Raw genomic sequence first — 14,048 nt, forward strand, 5'->3', positions numbered from 1 at the left:
GAGAAGAGGTATGAAGTTAGAGTTTTGGGGATCATCAACATTTGTAGAATGGGTAGAGAAACAAGAATACATAAAGGAGACTGAAGAGTCAACTGGAAATGAGAACCAAGAGAGACTGGTGTTACCAGAACCATGGGATTTTAAAGTTTAAAGATTGATCAGCTGTGTCTGCCATAGAGGCATGTAAAACATGTACTATAAAGACTATTAGATTTGGCAATTATGTAGTCATGGTGACTATAACATTGGCAGTTTCAAGTGGTGAAATTCAGATTGCAGTAGCTTGCGTTATAAATGGGAGTTGAAGTGAAGATACTGAATGTAGAGCTCTTGCCATATTTTTTACAAGTAGCTTTAAAACACAAAACTGTTGATTCCAGGAAGGGAGCAGACAAACACTTAATAAGGGCATGTGATAAAGCTTAATAGTAGTAGCTATAATTTTAAAAAGTATCTTCCATGTACCAGGTACTTTGCTCTGTAGTTTCATAAACATATATAGGGGAATGTTAAATTGAAAGACCACTTCAACCAGAGGTGATGATAAATACAGCATTTGCTTTCTATCTAACTGTTCTAGTTTTTTCTTTTTTTCTTAATAACTTAAAAGAAGTTATGACTGTTACTTTTTATTTTTCATTTGTGCTATTAGTGGTCTAAACAGTATATGTCAACAATAATTATTGATTTTTACACTTTAAAGTAAAATATATTTAAATATGTGCTATTTTCGAGAAGGATTGAAAATACCTTATAGTAAAAGATATACCTTGTTTTTTTAATTCTTTTTGATAGTTGAAGATATACCTTGTTTTTTAATTCTTTTTTTTTTTTTTTTTTTTTTTTTTGAGACAGAGTTCTGCTCTGTCGCCCAGGCTGGAGTGCACAGGCGTGATGTCAGCTCACTGCAGCATCCCCCAGGTTCAAGTAATTCTTCTGCCTCAGCTCCCAAGTAGCTGGGATCACAGGCATGCACCACCACACCTGGCTAATTTTGTATTTTTAGTAGAGACGGGATTTCACCATGTTGGCCAGGCTGGTCTCGAACTCTTGACCTCAGGTGATCCACCTGCCTTGGCCTCCCAAAGTGCTGGTATTACAGGCATCAGCCACTGCGCCTGACCTATACCTTGTTTTTTAATATACTGGAGAGGTCGAGAGAATACCATTATTGTAATTCCTTTTTAAATTCCTGCTAAATAACTGAAACTAAGCTCGAAACAAATCTCTCCTTGTTCAGTAGACCGTTCATCCGGAAATGTAGATGATCTTCCATTAACTATTTGACCTTGGGGAACTTAGCGAATCCTTTGGGACTTCAGTGTTAGCATTTATTTCTAAATTGTCTTTTAGCTTTCTGATTCTCTAAGTGAAGTAAAGTTGGTGAAGTCTGGACATGTCCTGTCTATGTATGTCTCTGTATATATCCATATCTTTCATTCTTTTTTTCTCTACCACTCAGAGTATGTTTTCATTGTATTTAGTTCTGCTGTAAGCAGAAAGTAACTCTTGTATTCACCACTGCAAGAGATTTGATATAATTCTTCCCAAGAGTTGGAAAATTTTAAAAGAACATGTTTGTAGAGAGGGAAGGATTATGTTAACTTGAGTAACGATACTCATAATCAGATCAAGAAATGGGAGGAGAAATTGTAGGTACCAAATGGGAGTTGAGGTGTTAATTTCAGTTTTTATTACAGAGGTGACCACCTATTCACCTTTGCTTAAGGTGTCTTGGCCGAAAGCCACTTTCCATGTTGGAAACAAAGTCGGTTGAAGCTTCAGAGCATGAATGAATAAAGGTTCAAAGTTTAACCTTTTGGTAGCATGAGGGAAGTACTGTTCGGTTTACTCATATCTCAGCCTCATTTAGGATATTGTTCATGGTATGTTTTTCTGACCAAATAATAGACTAAGCCTAAGTACCATAGAATGATATTGCAGTATATCAACTAGATCATTCTCATAGATTAATGAAATGGATTACTCTAGAATTTGACTACATTTAAAAAGGAATGTTTTATCCTCTGCTTTGTAAATGTAGCTAAATTCGGCATACTTTGCTGAAGTATTTAGAATTTAGAGAAAGTGTAAAAATGAATATGCTGGAAGGTTGTTTCCATTCTTTTTTCATGGCATCTCAGTAACATAGGGGAAATTTTATGGCAAGTTAAAAACAGACTTGTCTGAGGGAAGTGACTGCTCCTATTTTTATGCTATTACTATATTTTTTCATTTCCACATTTATTTTGTATTTACAAAATGAGAAAACAGTTCATCTGTGTAGGCGAGAGGGGAATGTTGTCTTAATTTGGAAAATTTCAGCTGTAGTAAGTATAAATTAATTTTCCAGTGTGGCTTAAAAATTTAAGAATCTTGAGATTATTACTTATGAATTCCTGTTATAGTCTACCATATATTTCTGCCACCTCTATTATTAATCCTAAAAGGATACTGTAATACTTATGGTATGTTTTCAGACTGAACCCATTGGTTTAATAATATCAAATGTTTGTTTAGATGATATCATCCTTTTCATTTCCATTTAGTTTCTGGTTTATATTATTATAGTCAAGATTTAGTGAAAATCACTGGGTGCTGTGGCATAGGCATATAGTCCTAGCTAGTTGAGAGACTGAGGCAGGAGGATTGCTTGAGCCCAGGAGTTCAGGAGTCCAAGTCTGGCCTGGGCAACACAGTGAGATCCCATCTTTATAGAAAAGAATTTAGTGAACATTACTATGGTGTGGACATAAAAGAAGGCAGATTTTAAAAAAAGATTTAAATAACTGGAAAGTGTATATTTTATTTTCGATATTGTCATTTTCAGTTCCATAATTTCCATTGGACCTTTTTTTTATCATTTCCATTTCTCAGCTGTCATTTTGTATTTGTTTATTCATTGTCAGCACATTTTCCTTTATGTCCTTAAGCTGCTTACAATAATTGCTTACAGATTTTTTGCTACTAAAAAAAATCTGGATTTTCTCCATTGGTTGTGTTTTCTCTTGAATATGGGTTAGATTTTTCTTGTTTTTTCATATGTTGAATAATTTTGAATTATATTCTGAACAATGATATAGTGTGGAGACTCTGGATTCTGTTATCTTTGAACGCGTTGTTGTTTTGGCCTTTTCTTTTCTCCTTTTTTTTTTTCTTTTTTAAGCAAGGAGTTAATTTTGGCTGAATTTTGATCCCACCTCCCCTCCCCTCTCCTCTTTTCTTTTCTTTCTTTTTTAAGCAAGGAGTTAACTTTGGCTGAATTCAGACTCCCAACTATTGTCTCTTTTGTGGTGGGCAGAAGCTGAAATTTCTTTACTTCTTTTATCCTAGGGTTTCTCGGCCTTGGCACTGTTGATTCATGGGCTGGATAATTGTGAGAGCTGTCCTGTGCATTGTAGGATTTTCAGCAGCATCCCTGATCTCTCCCTACCTGATGCCAGTCACACCCTCATCCCTCAGTCGTGACAACCCAAAATGTCTCCAGATAGTGCCAGATTTTCCCTGGGAGGGCAAGTCATCCCTGGTTGAAAACCACTGTTTTAGCCTTCCGAGGGCTGTTGAGAGCCTGCACCATGCACATAATTTAGGAATTGGCCAGAGATTTGAGCAGGGTTTGTGTCTCTGATTCTCTTCTTTCCAGAATTTCTATTCTCATTTTCGGCAGCTGTGGTCTGTTTAACTCAGTCCTCTGGTTCTTCGCCTCTAAGAATCAAGGTCGGGTTTCTGTTCAGTTTTAGCTATTGTGGTTCAGTCTGCCCTATGCTACAAACTGTTTAAAAACAGGGGTGGAGGGGTAGGTGGACAACTGTGATGAGAATGAGGATGATTGATTCAGTGCCATTTCCTCCTTCTGGTGGTAAACTCTTGCCCCTCCCCCAGGATCTGCCTGCATTTGGTAACTCAGGTTTTTGCAGATTTTAATATCTTCTTCATAATTTATAGTTGTTATTTAAAGGGAGTGTCATGTTGGAATGGAAGGAACTACTTTGTACTACTGGGAGGGGAACCTGATATGTATTTTAGGATGTAAAACTTGACATTGCGTGCCATCCTTTGTCAAGGAGGGTACCATCTTTTAAAAAATGTATAGACATAAAAGATCTTTATTATATACTTGGAGTTAACATTTATATAAAACCTATTCATGATGCACTTTTAGTGCTCTATACAAATGTTTCTTAACAGCCCTTATGAACTTTTTTTGCAGAATGAGGTGGGATGATGAGAAATGAGACAGACCAGTAAGAGGAAGGAGGGTCTGGGAGGTGACCAAACAAGGATGAAAGGCAGATGATAGGATTGTAAGGGGAATGGAGGTGATTGAGGGATGGCTGCCTGTTTGATTCGTAGTGTGCTGTTAGTAAATGGGGTCCTTTCTTTGAAAAGTGTGATCACGCTTGGTAAAATTTTCTGACTGTGGCATCTGTGTAGCAACTTGGCAGCAGGGGGAAAGCATTATAGATTAGAGTTAGATTTCAGAACATTTCTCTTTCGACAAGAATATTCATTTCTGAAAAGATGGTTAAGAATACAGTTTCATATTTTTGCTTTTGGTTGACTTTACACTTTTTTTCTAACATTTTTTTCCTCATTAGTTTAAGGAAACAATTTAAAATGTTAAGAAACAGATTATATAAATAAATTCTATTAAAATTACTTAAGATTGCCTTTTTTTGTAGATGAATTTTATGGGATTGAATAAGATAGCATAAATAAAGTAGCTAATACAGAACCTAACGTCTGGTTATTGTGTAATGGTAGCTGTTTGCTATTAGTAGTGAAACTGGTGGTAGTAATATTTAGAAAAAATAAGGATAATTTTTTATGATTTTGGTAATTTCTTGTACTAGAGAAAGCTTGCCAATCAAATATTTATGAATCAGTTTTTATATACACAATTTGCATTAAATAAGGTAGGTGTTTCTATTATAAATCTTTCTGCATAATGGCAATATAAGAAATGTCATATTCTATACTGATTTTTACCCCTAAAATGACATCAGCTGTTTTCTAATTTTAAAGAAGTAGTCTTACCAAATGTTTGAAATCACCATGATTTTGGTATGAATTTGAAAATACGGTGTTTACTAGCATTGTGGTTCTGTTGCTATCCTTTTATGGAGTCAAAGGAAAAAATTTTGAAAATGCATAATGTATGTTATAACAATATGACTATTTGTTGTGGAGTGTTAAAGGATATTATAAAAATAAAGCTTTTAAGTATGGTTCGTAGAAATTATTAGATCTGTCTCTGAGAACCTGTTAAGTGTGGCTTGCATGCTTCATTTAGGATTTTATTAACAGTTGTACAAGATTGAAGTGTAATAGCTTGATATTTATGGTTAAAGAATATCATGGGCCGGGCACAGTAGTTCACGCCTATAATCTTAGCACTTTGGGAGGCCGAGACAGGCAGATCATTTGAGGTCGGGAGTTTGAGACCAGCCTGACCAACATGGAGAAACTCCGTCTCTACTAAAAATACAAAATTAGCTGGGCGTGGTGGTGCAAGCCTGTAATCCCAGCTAGTCAGGAGGCTGAGGCAGGAGAATCACTTGAACCCAGGAGGCAGAGGTTGCAGTGAGCTGAGATCGCACCGTTGCACTCAAGCCTGGGCAACAAGAGCGAGACTTTGTTTCAAAAAAAAAAAAAAAAAAGAATATCATGGAAAACTGCTAAATTAAAATACTAAATTTTACGGAAACTATGGAGCTGCCTCCTTGATAGAATGTCAGGTCTGTTTTTGTTGTCTTCTGCCTGTCTCTCTTGACTTGTAGTTTCTTTTGTCTCAGATCACTCTGCCCTTGTATATACTTTGGTTAGACTGCTTTTGGTGAAGCACTCTCCAACAGAAGAACATAATGTGGTGTCAATTGTGTAGGGATCGCCCAAGCGTTGTCTAGCATTTCTGCTCCCCAGCAGAAGCCATTTTATCCAGCAAGAGTTGCCCTTCACAGTTCTAGCATAGTCTAAACTCATTTTCTCTTTGTTTGTATTCTTTCTCTCCCACCCACTCTGTCTTCCCTGGCAATTCAAGTTAAATTCCATCTCTCTTCTTTGAGTTGCTCCCCTGAAGTAACATTTATGTTTCTTCTGGCATTTTACCTCTAAATTTATCAATAGCATGTTTATTCTGCTGTTCTTAATGTCGTGTGTGTCTGTGTGTGTGTGTGTGTATGATTTTAATCTTCTCTTGAATTCATACTATAGAAGATGAGAATTTAGTCTTTCTCCTTTCCCCATTCCTACATTACTCCTAAATTGAATCTTTAATATAAAATCATTTATTTTAGTTTCCAGTGTACATCATAATTTTACCTTTTTTTTCTACTCAAGATCTATAATTCTCAGCACAAAAGGTTGGGTTAAACTGAATAGGACATACTTTTCCTTTGTAAATGTATTTCATGTGCTTTAGGATCAAAATGGTAAATGAGGTTTGAAAAGTAATCTAACATAAAACAAAAATTGAGTTATGTCATTAAAATAGAAATAGTCTCTTCACGATTCTTGATGTTGAAAGATGATCTTTTAAACTATTTTATAATTGGGTTAAGATCTTTGATTCTTATAATTACTGGTTTTGTATGGTTATTTATCCGTGTTATTGATTATTGAGTGGTTTGTTCAAGTCTGAGCAATTAGGCTGTTTGTGACCCTTATTTTAGTATGAGTATTTTTTAATAGAAAGCCTACAGTACTTTTGGACTTTGTCCCGTCATGCTGGATTGTGAATTGCAATTCTTGTAGTAGAAATAGCCTCAACACATTTTGAGATCTTAAACGTGCTTCATATATAAAGTAGGAATTTGCACACAGAGGACCCTAGAGGGAACATTGTTAGGCAACATTTCAGGGATAATTATGTACTCCTGAAATTGAGTAGTATTGTTTCTTTAGTGTTAACTGTTATTGAGAATGTAGAAAAATAAACGGACATAGCAGTATATATAATTGAAAACAGTTGGCTAAAAGTATGTCCATGTTAACTGAGATTTTAAAAAAGTGACTACATATATAGGGGGTACTTATCACTAAAAGAGAATTGGGCTGTTGGCTGGTAAATTTTGGGATTTGTCTCTGTGATTTAAAACATCAATTTCAGTGTAGCATGTCATCTCCACACCTTCATTTCTTTTTCTTCTTCTTCTTTTTTTTTTTTTTTTTTTTTTTTTTGGCAACAGAGTCCTGCTCTGTCACCCAGGCTGGATGCTGGCAGCTCACTGCAACCTCCGCCTCTTGGGTTCAAGCAATTGTCCTGTTTCAGCCTCCTGAGTAGCTGGGATTACAGGTGCATGCCACCACGCCCGGCTAATTTTTGTATTTTAGAATTTAAGCTTTATATCAGAAAATAGTTCACCTCTTTCAAATAACTTTTTTCTGCTAATGATTTGTTGTGTTCTTGAATAAATAATATTTTTGGGCTTTAATTTCACTATTGAAATATCCCACTCAACTAGAATTCTTTAGTGAAAGAAACAAGACATTATGATATCTCTTAACAATATGTGAAAATAGAAAAATTGGGATTGTATATACTTTTACATTTTCAACTTTACCTGCAGCCCTCCATTTACCCCTTCTCTGAGAGCATATACTACTATATATGACTTGAACTATATACTGACTTGAACACGAGTATGCTCAGGTAGTAGAATGAATATGTACTGTCGTGCATTATTCCTTGATCATTTCAAGCATGTTTTGTGGGTTCAAAAAGGTAAGTTACCAAAGGACACTTTAAGAGTGGAAAGGCTCACCCTTTTCCCCAAGCCTTAGAAGCACATGGTGCTAAAAATACACAGTAAAAAATTGATAAAATCATTCAGTACATTTCAAACTAGAGGATTCTTCCTTTGAGGAATATTACACTGGTAAGTTTGAACATGGCTCAGTGTTTGAAGTACAATACAAGGTATGCTCTACAGATGATGCAGAACCAAGAGTTCTGTATTTGTGCTTTGACTTGCTATAAAATTCAATCATTACATGTTTCAGAACTCTTGTAATTCTTCTGGCTACATCATTGTGTAGTCTTCATTTGAGACATTGGCATCCTGTATATATGATCTCCTTTAACTAAGGAGGAATGCAGTACCACTTGTAACTCCTTTAAACACGTCAGGCATTTTCAGAATCAGTTGAAGGTACTGAGGGACCAAGTTATAACTGAGGCTAGGGTGATGCCAGGTAAAGGGAGGCAGAGGAACAGGGGCCAGTTGTCCTGACCCACACGATAAATACTCAGAATTCTAAATTATTAGCTCAAGAATTATGACTTTTTGTATGTGCAGCATTTTCAGGAAGTGATGAACATATGCATTATTACGAGTTTTCCTGATAGATCTGAATTTGCCAACCAGTAGCCTGCTCCTCTGAAAATAAATGACAGAAGTTTCAGACTTTATTATAAATCCCATTCTTAATTATGCCCTTAGTGTGCATAATCAAACTGGTCTACTCACCATATGCTATGTTTCTGCTTCTGTGCTTTTCGTTTCTAAACCCTACTGAATAGGAATGATGTCCACTTTGTTGCGCAGGTTTTTCTTTTTTTTCTCTCTTCCTTGAGACAGTCTTGCTCTGTCTTCCAGGCTGAAGTGCAGTGACGCGATTTTGACTCACTGCAACCTCCATTCCGGGTTCAAGTGATCCTCATGCCTCAGCCTCCTGAGTAGCTGGGCTTATAGGCATGTACCACCACGCCTGGCTAATTTTTGTATTTTAGTAGAGATGGTTTCGCCAGATGGCCAGGCTGGTCTCGAACTCCTGGCCTCAAGTGATCCACCCAACTTGGCCTCCGAAAGTGCTGGGATTACAGATATGAGCCACCACGCCTGGCCTGCACAAGATTAAATGAGATAATAAATGTAAATGACTGAATGAATGACTAGATAAATCTTTGAAAGCCTGTTTCATAAATTTTTCTTGGTTCTCGTAGTACCTTATGCAGTTTTATGAATCAAACTTGTCAACTTGTCAAAATTAAATGATCCTAATTTGGGGATAGTAGTGTGTAACATTTTATTATTCCTCTTTCAAATCATTTGATGTTGTTTACATATATTCAGGTCCATTGTTCTATAAATCATTCATTAAAAGCAGATGCTGGAACTCCCATAACATTCCCTCCCTTAGACCAAATGTTTTCAGAGGTTTGACTTTGGTCTTATATTCATATGTAGTTGTAAAGAGGCCTTTTGACTATTAGGACCCACTACAAGTGTGGTAGTCCATTTTCAATATTTCACACATAATATGGAGTTCTTTTTTATTTTTTTCTTTTTATAATTTTAAAAATGTGGATTGCTTCATGAATTTGCATGTCATCGTTGTGCAGGGGCCATGTTAATCTTTTCTGTAGGGTTCCAATTTTTGTGTATATGCTTCTGAAGCGAACAAGAGGAAGTTCTAAGTAGTGCTGAGCCAAGTATCTTTAATAGTAAGATGAGAGAGCAACTCTGGGTAATAAAGGAGGCAGCTTAGGTGAAAAGCGACCCAGACAGAAGTGGATCCAGAGTCAGTTATCAGGTGAGGAAAGAAGCAAGTTCCTTACAAACCACCAATACAAACCACCAACAGTTCTATATATTTTTTCTCATTTGGATGGACATGATTCAACACATGTAGAGACATATTTACTCATTTGCTTTTTGCTTTGCTTGCTCCTCACATGTTCCTCATAAGTATACCCCCAAAAGTGAAAGTTTTTCCCCTTCTTAGGCACTTGTCACTTCTGTAGCTTGAAATGAAAAGAGTGATCTAGATAAGCATGTTTGACATGAAGTAAAGAAAATTAGAAAGAATAAGTGGAAAATTGAGAGTAAAATAAGTTATTATCTCTATATTTAGTTTACTGACATAGTCTGTCATTGGAAGTAACTAATTATACAAATATTGCCATTTATTCTTTTGTCCTTAGCCCTCTATTTAATGAAGTCCTAAAATGTTTCTTTGGAGGGAATTTAATTCTATATCACTCACTCATTCACTTTTTTAAACTTTCATTAATAGCACTTTTTAAAAAAGAATGTATTCATAGATCATCCCCAACATTTAAACAAGTCTATTGTGTATTTTTCTGATTATAAAAGGATTGAATGTATTTATTATTTTTTTGAGACAGGATCTCATTCTGCTGCCCAGGCTAGAGTGCAGTGGCAGGATCACAGCTCACTGCAGCCTCAACTTCCTGGGCTCAGGTGATCCTCCCACCTCAGTCACCCTAGTAGCTGGGTCTATAGGCATGTGCCACCATGCCTGGCTAATTTTTGTATTTTTTGTAGAGACAGGGTCTCATTATGTTTTCTGGGCTGATCTCAAACTCAAGTGCCTCAGCCTTCCAAAATGCTGGGATTACAGATGTGTGCCACTGTGCCCAGCCTGAATATATTTATTAAATGTTAGAAAATGTTGAAAACCACATGGACTTATAAGATAGTTGAATTATATTCTAACATATAGATATATCCACTATTTTAATACAGGAGTATGTATACAATCTTTTTTTATGCTATATATATTCTTATACATACATTCCTCCAAAGTACTTGGTAATTAGTGAAATCTTTAAATTTTGGCTTTTAAAAATAGTTATTTCTAGATATACTAGAAAAGGACTTCAGCATCCTAAAGTACAGTTTACAAAAAGACAAAATTAGCATCATAATGCAAATATAAAACAAATAATTGCCAAGCATTTTCATAACTCATTAATTAGTGAGGGAACAGGTATGATGTTAAAAGCAGTTTAAGGAGCATTAGACTAGTTAGGACTTTATGGAAAATTTATAAAAGGATATAAGGATAAGATTGCTGAGTTAGTTACAAATGTGGTTAATGTCCTGAGGAGTACCAAGCTGTAATAGGGGCTCTCTCTTTGTCAGGACAGAAACTGTTTCTACTGTCCACAAATCTACAAATTAATGTAAAACCTCACTAAATTTGTGACCTTTAAAGAACAGTGAAATGTGGATTGTGCAAACTATGTTCCCTTAAATCAGAAGTTCCTGAACTTTATTGTTTTTATAGTGCCCTAGGAATACCTTGGTATTCCTGTAGGCCAAAAGAAATACCTAACAGTTCTAGTTACTAAGTACAAATAATAAGTATTTATGTACTGATAACTTAGTAACTGTTTCAACAAATAATGCACATACTGCAGTGAAACAATAAAATTTATTCTTAAATAGCTGCAGTTGCTTGTTAACAGCTTATATATGCCTGTTGAGCACTGCACAACTCAAACCAAAGAATCAGGTTGGAAATCACTACTCTTATTTTCTATCTGCATTGATTTTACTTTGTATCACAGCTACCACCAAAAAACTAGTTTCACAAATATTTGACTTTATTGAAGGTAAGGCAGTACAGTCTAATACTGAAACTGTGAACTTGAGCTAGTAGTTTGCATGTTCTCTGACAAGTGTTACTTTGATTTCCTAAAAAATTTAGAATGTCCTATAGTACCCTTGTGAATTTGCTGCAGTGTTCTAGTGTGCTTTGGTACATGGTTTGGGAACCTGAGGGCTAGATGATCCTCAGATGTGCCTTTCTCTCTATATGGCATTGAAAGGACAAGCTGTCCTCCTTTCACCTTATTTCAAACTTTTGAATAAAATTTCTTAAGTATCTTGGGGAACTTCTAATTGCTATAGTTATTTTTGTCAGATTTTTATTTTAAATTGCATGCTGGATGGTGTTAGTCTCACTGATTGTCCAAGTATGTTCTCTACTCTGTTTATCCAAACCCTGCCAAGTATATAAAGAAGGTCAGCCCCCTGTGCCCAATTGTTCTCGTTGACTAATTGATCATGCCACTGTGTTGCACTCAAGTTATAATATAGCACAAGGATGTCCAACCTTTTGGCTTCCCTGGGCCATATTGGAAGAAGAATTGTCTTGGGCCATACATGAAATACACTAGCACTAATGGTAGCTAATGAGCTAGAAAAAAATACACATCTCAAATGTTTTAAGAAAGTTTATGAATTTGTGTTGGGCTGCATTCAAAGCTGTTCTGGACCACATGCGGCCCATGGTTTATGGGTTGGACAAGCTTGGTATAGCTTATTCTATAACTTTTGGATCTCAGAACACCTGTTAACAAAATTGAGGACCCCAGAATGTTTTGTTTATGTGGATTCTTAGCAATATTTATGATAAAATATTCAAATGGAGGAAATTTGGAAGGCTGAGGCTGTTAAATCGCTTGAGCCCAGGAATTCGAGACCAGCCTAGGCAACATGGTAAAACCCTGTCTCTACAAAAAAAAAATACCAATATTAGCCGTGGTGGTACACGCTTGTAGTCCCAGTTACTTGGGGAGCTGAGGCAGGAGGATCGCTTGAGCCCATGAGGTCAAGGCTGCAATGAGCCGTGATCACGCCACTGTACTCCAGCCTGGGTGACAGAGACCCTGTCGCAAAAAAATAAATAATAATAATAAAATGAATAAAAAGGCTGGGTGTGGCAGCCCATGCTCGTAATCTGAGCCCTTTGGGAGGCCAGGGCAGGAGAATCCCTTGAGCCTAGGAGTTCGAGACCAGCCTGAGCAATATAGTGAGACCCCCCCCATCTCTACAAAAGGTTTAAAAAAGTTAGCTGGGCATGGTGGTATGTGCCTGTAGTCCCAGCTACTGGGGAGGCTGAGGTGGGAGGACTGCTTGAGCCTGGGAGATTGAGGCTGCAGTGAGCTGTAATTATTACCACTGCCAGTCTGGGTGACAGAGCGAAGACCGTCTCAAAAAAACCCACCACCACCACCACCAGATAAAACTGAGAAAAGTTGTGTCTGACTTTTAAAATAATAATAATAAACCCACTGCATGTTAACATAAATAATTATATTTTAACTAAATTAACTATATTTTAAAACAAAATGTAGTAAGAATGACGGCACTGTTTTTGCAAATTTCTTTAATATCTGGCTTAAGTTAATACAGCTGTGTTGTAGTCTTCTACACTTGGAGAAAGAGTGAAAAAGATAAATAATGGCTTGATGTCATTCTGAAATAGTTTTGACCTGCTGCCTGCTTGGAGTGGAGTTTTATATTCTTTTTTAAATTTTTATTCTTTTTTATTCTTTTTTCTTTTGCTGTAGGATACATATCGTGAGATTTTATATTCTTAGACAATTTCAAAGTAGATGTGGTTTGTATGCATTTTACTTTTAGGAGGGGCAGGTGAACTTTTATTGTAAAGGACCAGATAATTAGTATTTTTGGCTTTGTGGGGTACATGGGCTCTGTCAAATCTAGTCAGGTCTCACGTTGTACTGAGAAAGCAGCCATAGATGATATGTAAGCAAAGAGGCATAGATTGTTCCAATAAAGCTTTATTTACAAGAAATGGGTGGCAGGATGTAATTTGCCTTGGGGTTATAATTTGCTGAACTCTGCTCTTAAGAGGGCTATTAGTGTTCAGACAAGTTAAGTCATAAGCTGAGAACCACACATCTACAAAGTCTAGAATCTTGGATTTAAATTCAGGCCTTTCTAGGTTCATAACCACTATTTTTTCAGTTATTTATTCTGCTTTCACTAATAAAGTTAATGTTTATAAATTATATGTAGAAATGATTATGAATTATAAAGTGTTAAAATAATTTATCTCTTTACAAAATTGCATAGAGGCTGGCGTTTAGTATTGCCCAAGAAATGATTGAATGAATGTTTGAGTCTTTATCATAATAATTCATATGCACAGCAGAGCATTTTAATTGTTTTTCTTCCTTTCTTTTTTTCTTTTTTTTTTTTTTTTGAGACAGAGTTTTACTCTGTCGCCCAGGCTGGAGTGCAGTGGTGTGATCTCAGCTCACTGCAACCTCTGACTCCTGGGTTCAAGCAATTCTTGTGCCTCAGCCTCCCGAGTAGCTGGGATTACAGTTAGGTGCCACCATGCCCGGCTAATGTTTTATATTTTTAGTAGAGACCATCTTGGCCAGGCTGGTCTTGAGCTCCTGACCATAAGTGATCCACACGCCTCGGCCTCCCAAAGTGTTGGGACTACAGGCGTGAGCCACAGTGCCCGGCCAATTATTTTAT

The 14,048-nt window shown here is 36.4% G+C and overlaps 1 protein-coding gene and 1 non-coding gene across 4 annotated transcripts in view; one reads left to right on the forward strand and one right to left on the reverse strand.

Annotated features, from left to right (window-relative positions):
* MED13L (mediator complex subunit 13L) overlaps window positions 1–14,048 on the forward strand; it is a 324,575-nt gene that overhangs the window by 191,780 nt on the left and 118,747 nt on the right. The window lies entirely within an intron of this gene.
* Window positions 9,299–9,405, reverse strand: LOC116479737 (U6 spliceosomal RNA). Its single transcript, XR_004251055.1, has one exon. It is a non-coding gene; the product is annotated as a U6 spliceosomal RNA (small nuclear RNA).

The sequence above is a fragment of the Hylobates moloch genome, unplaced genomic scaffold, assembly GCF_009828535.3.
Source record: "Hylobates moloch isolate HMO894 unplaced genomic scaffold, HMol_V3 SCAFFOLD_12, whole genome shotgun sequence".
Lineage (NCBI taxonomy): Eukaryota > Metazoa > Chordata > Mammalia > Primates > Hylobatidae > Hylobates > Hylobates moloch.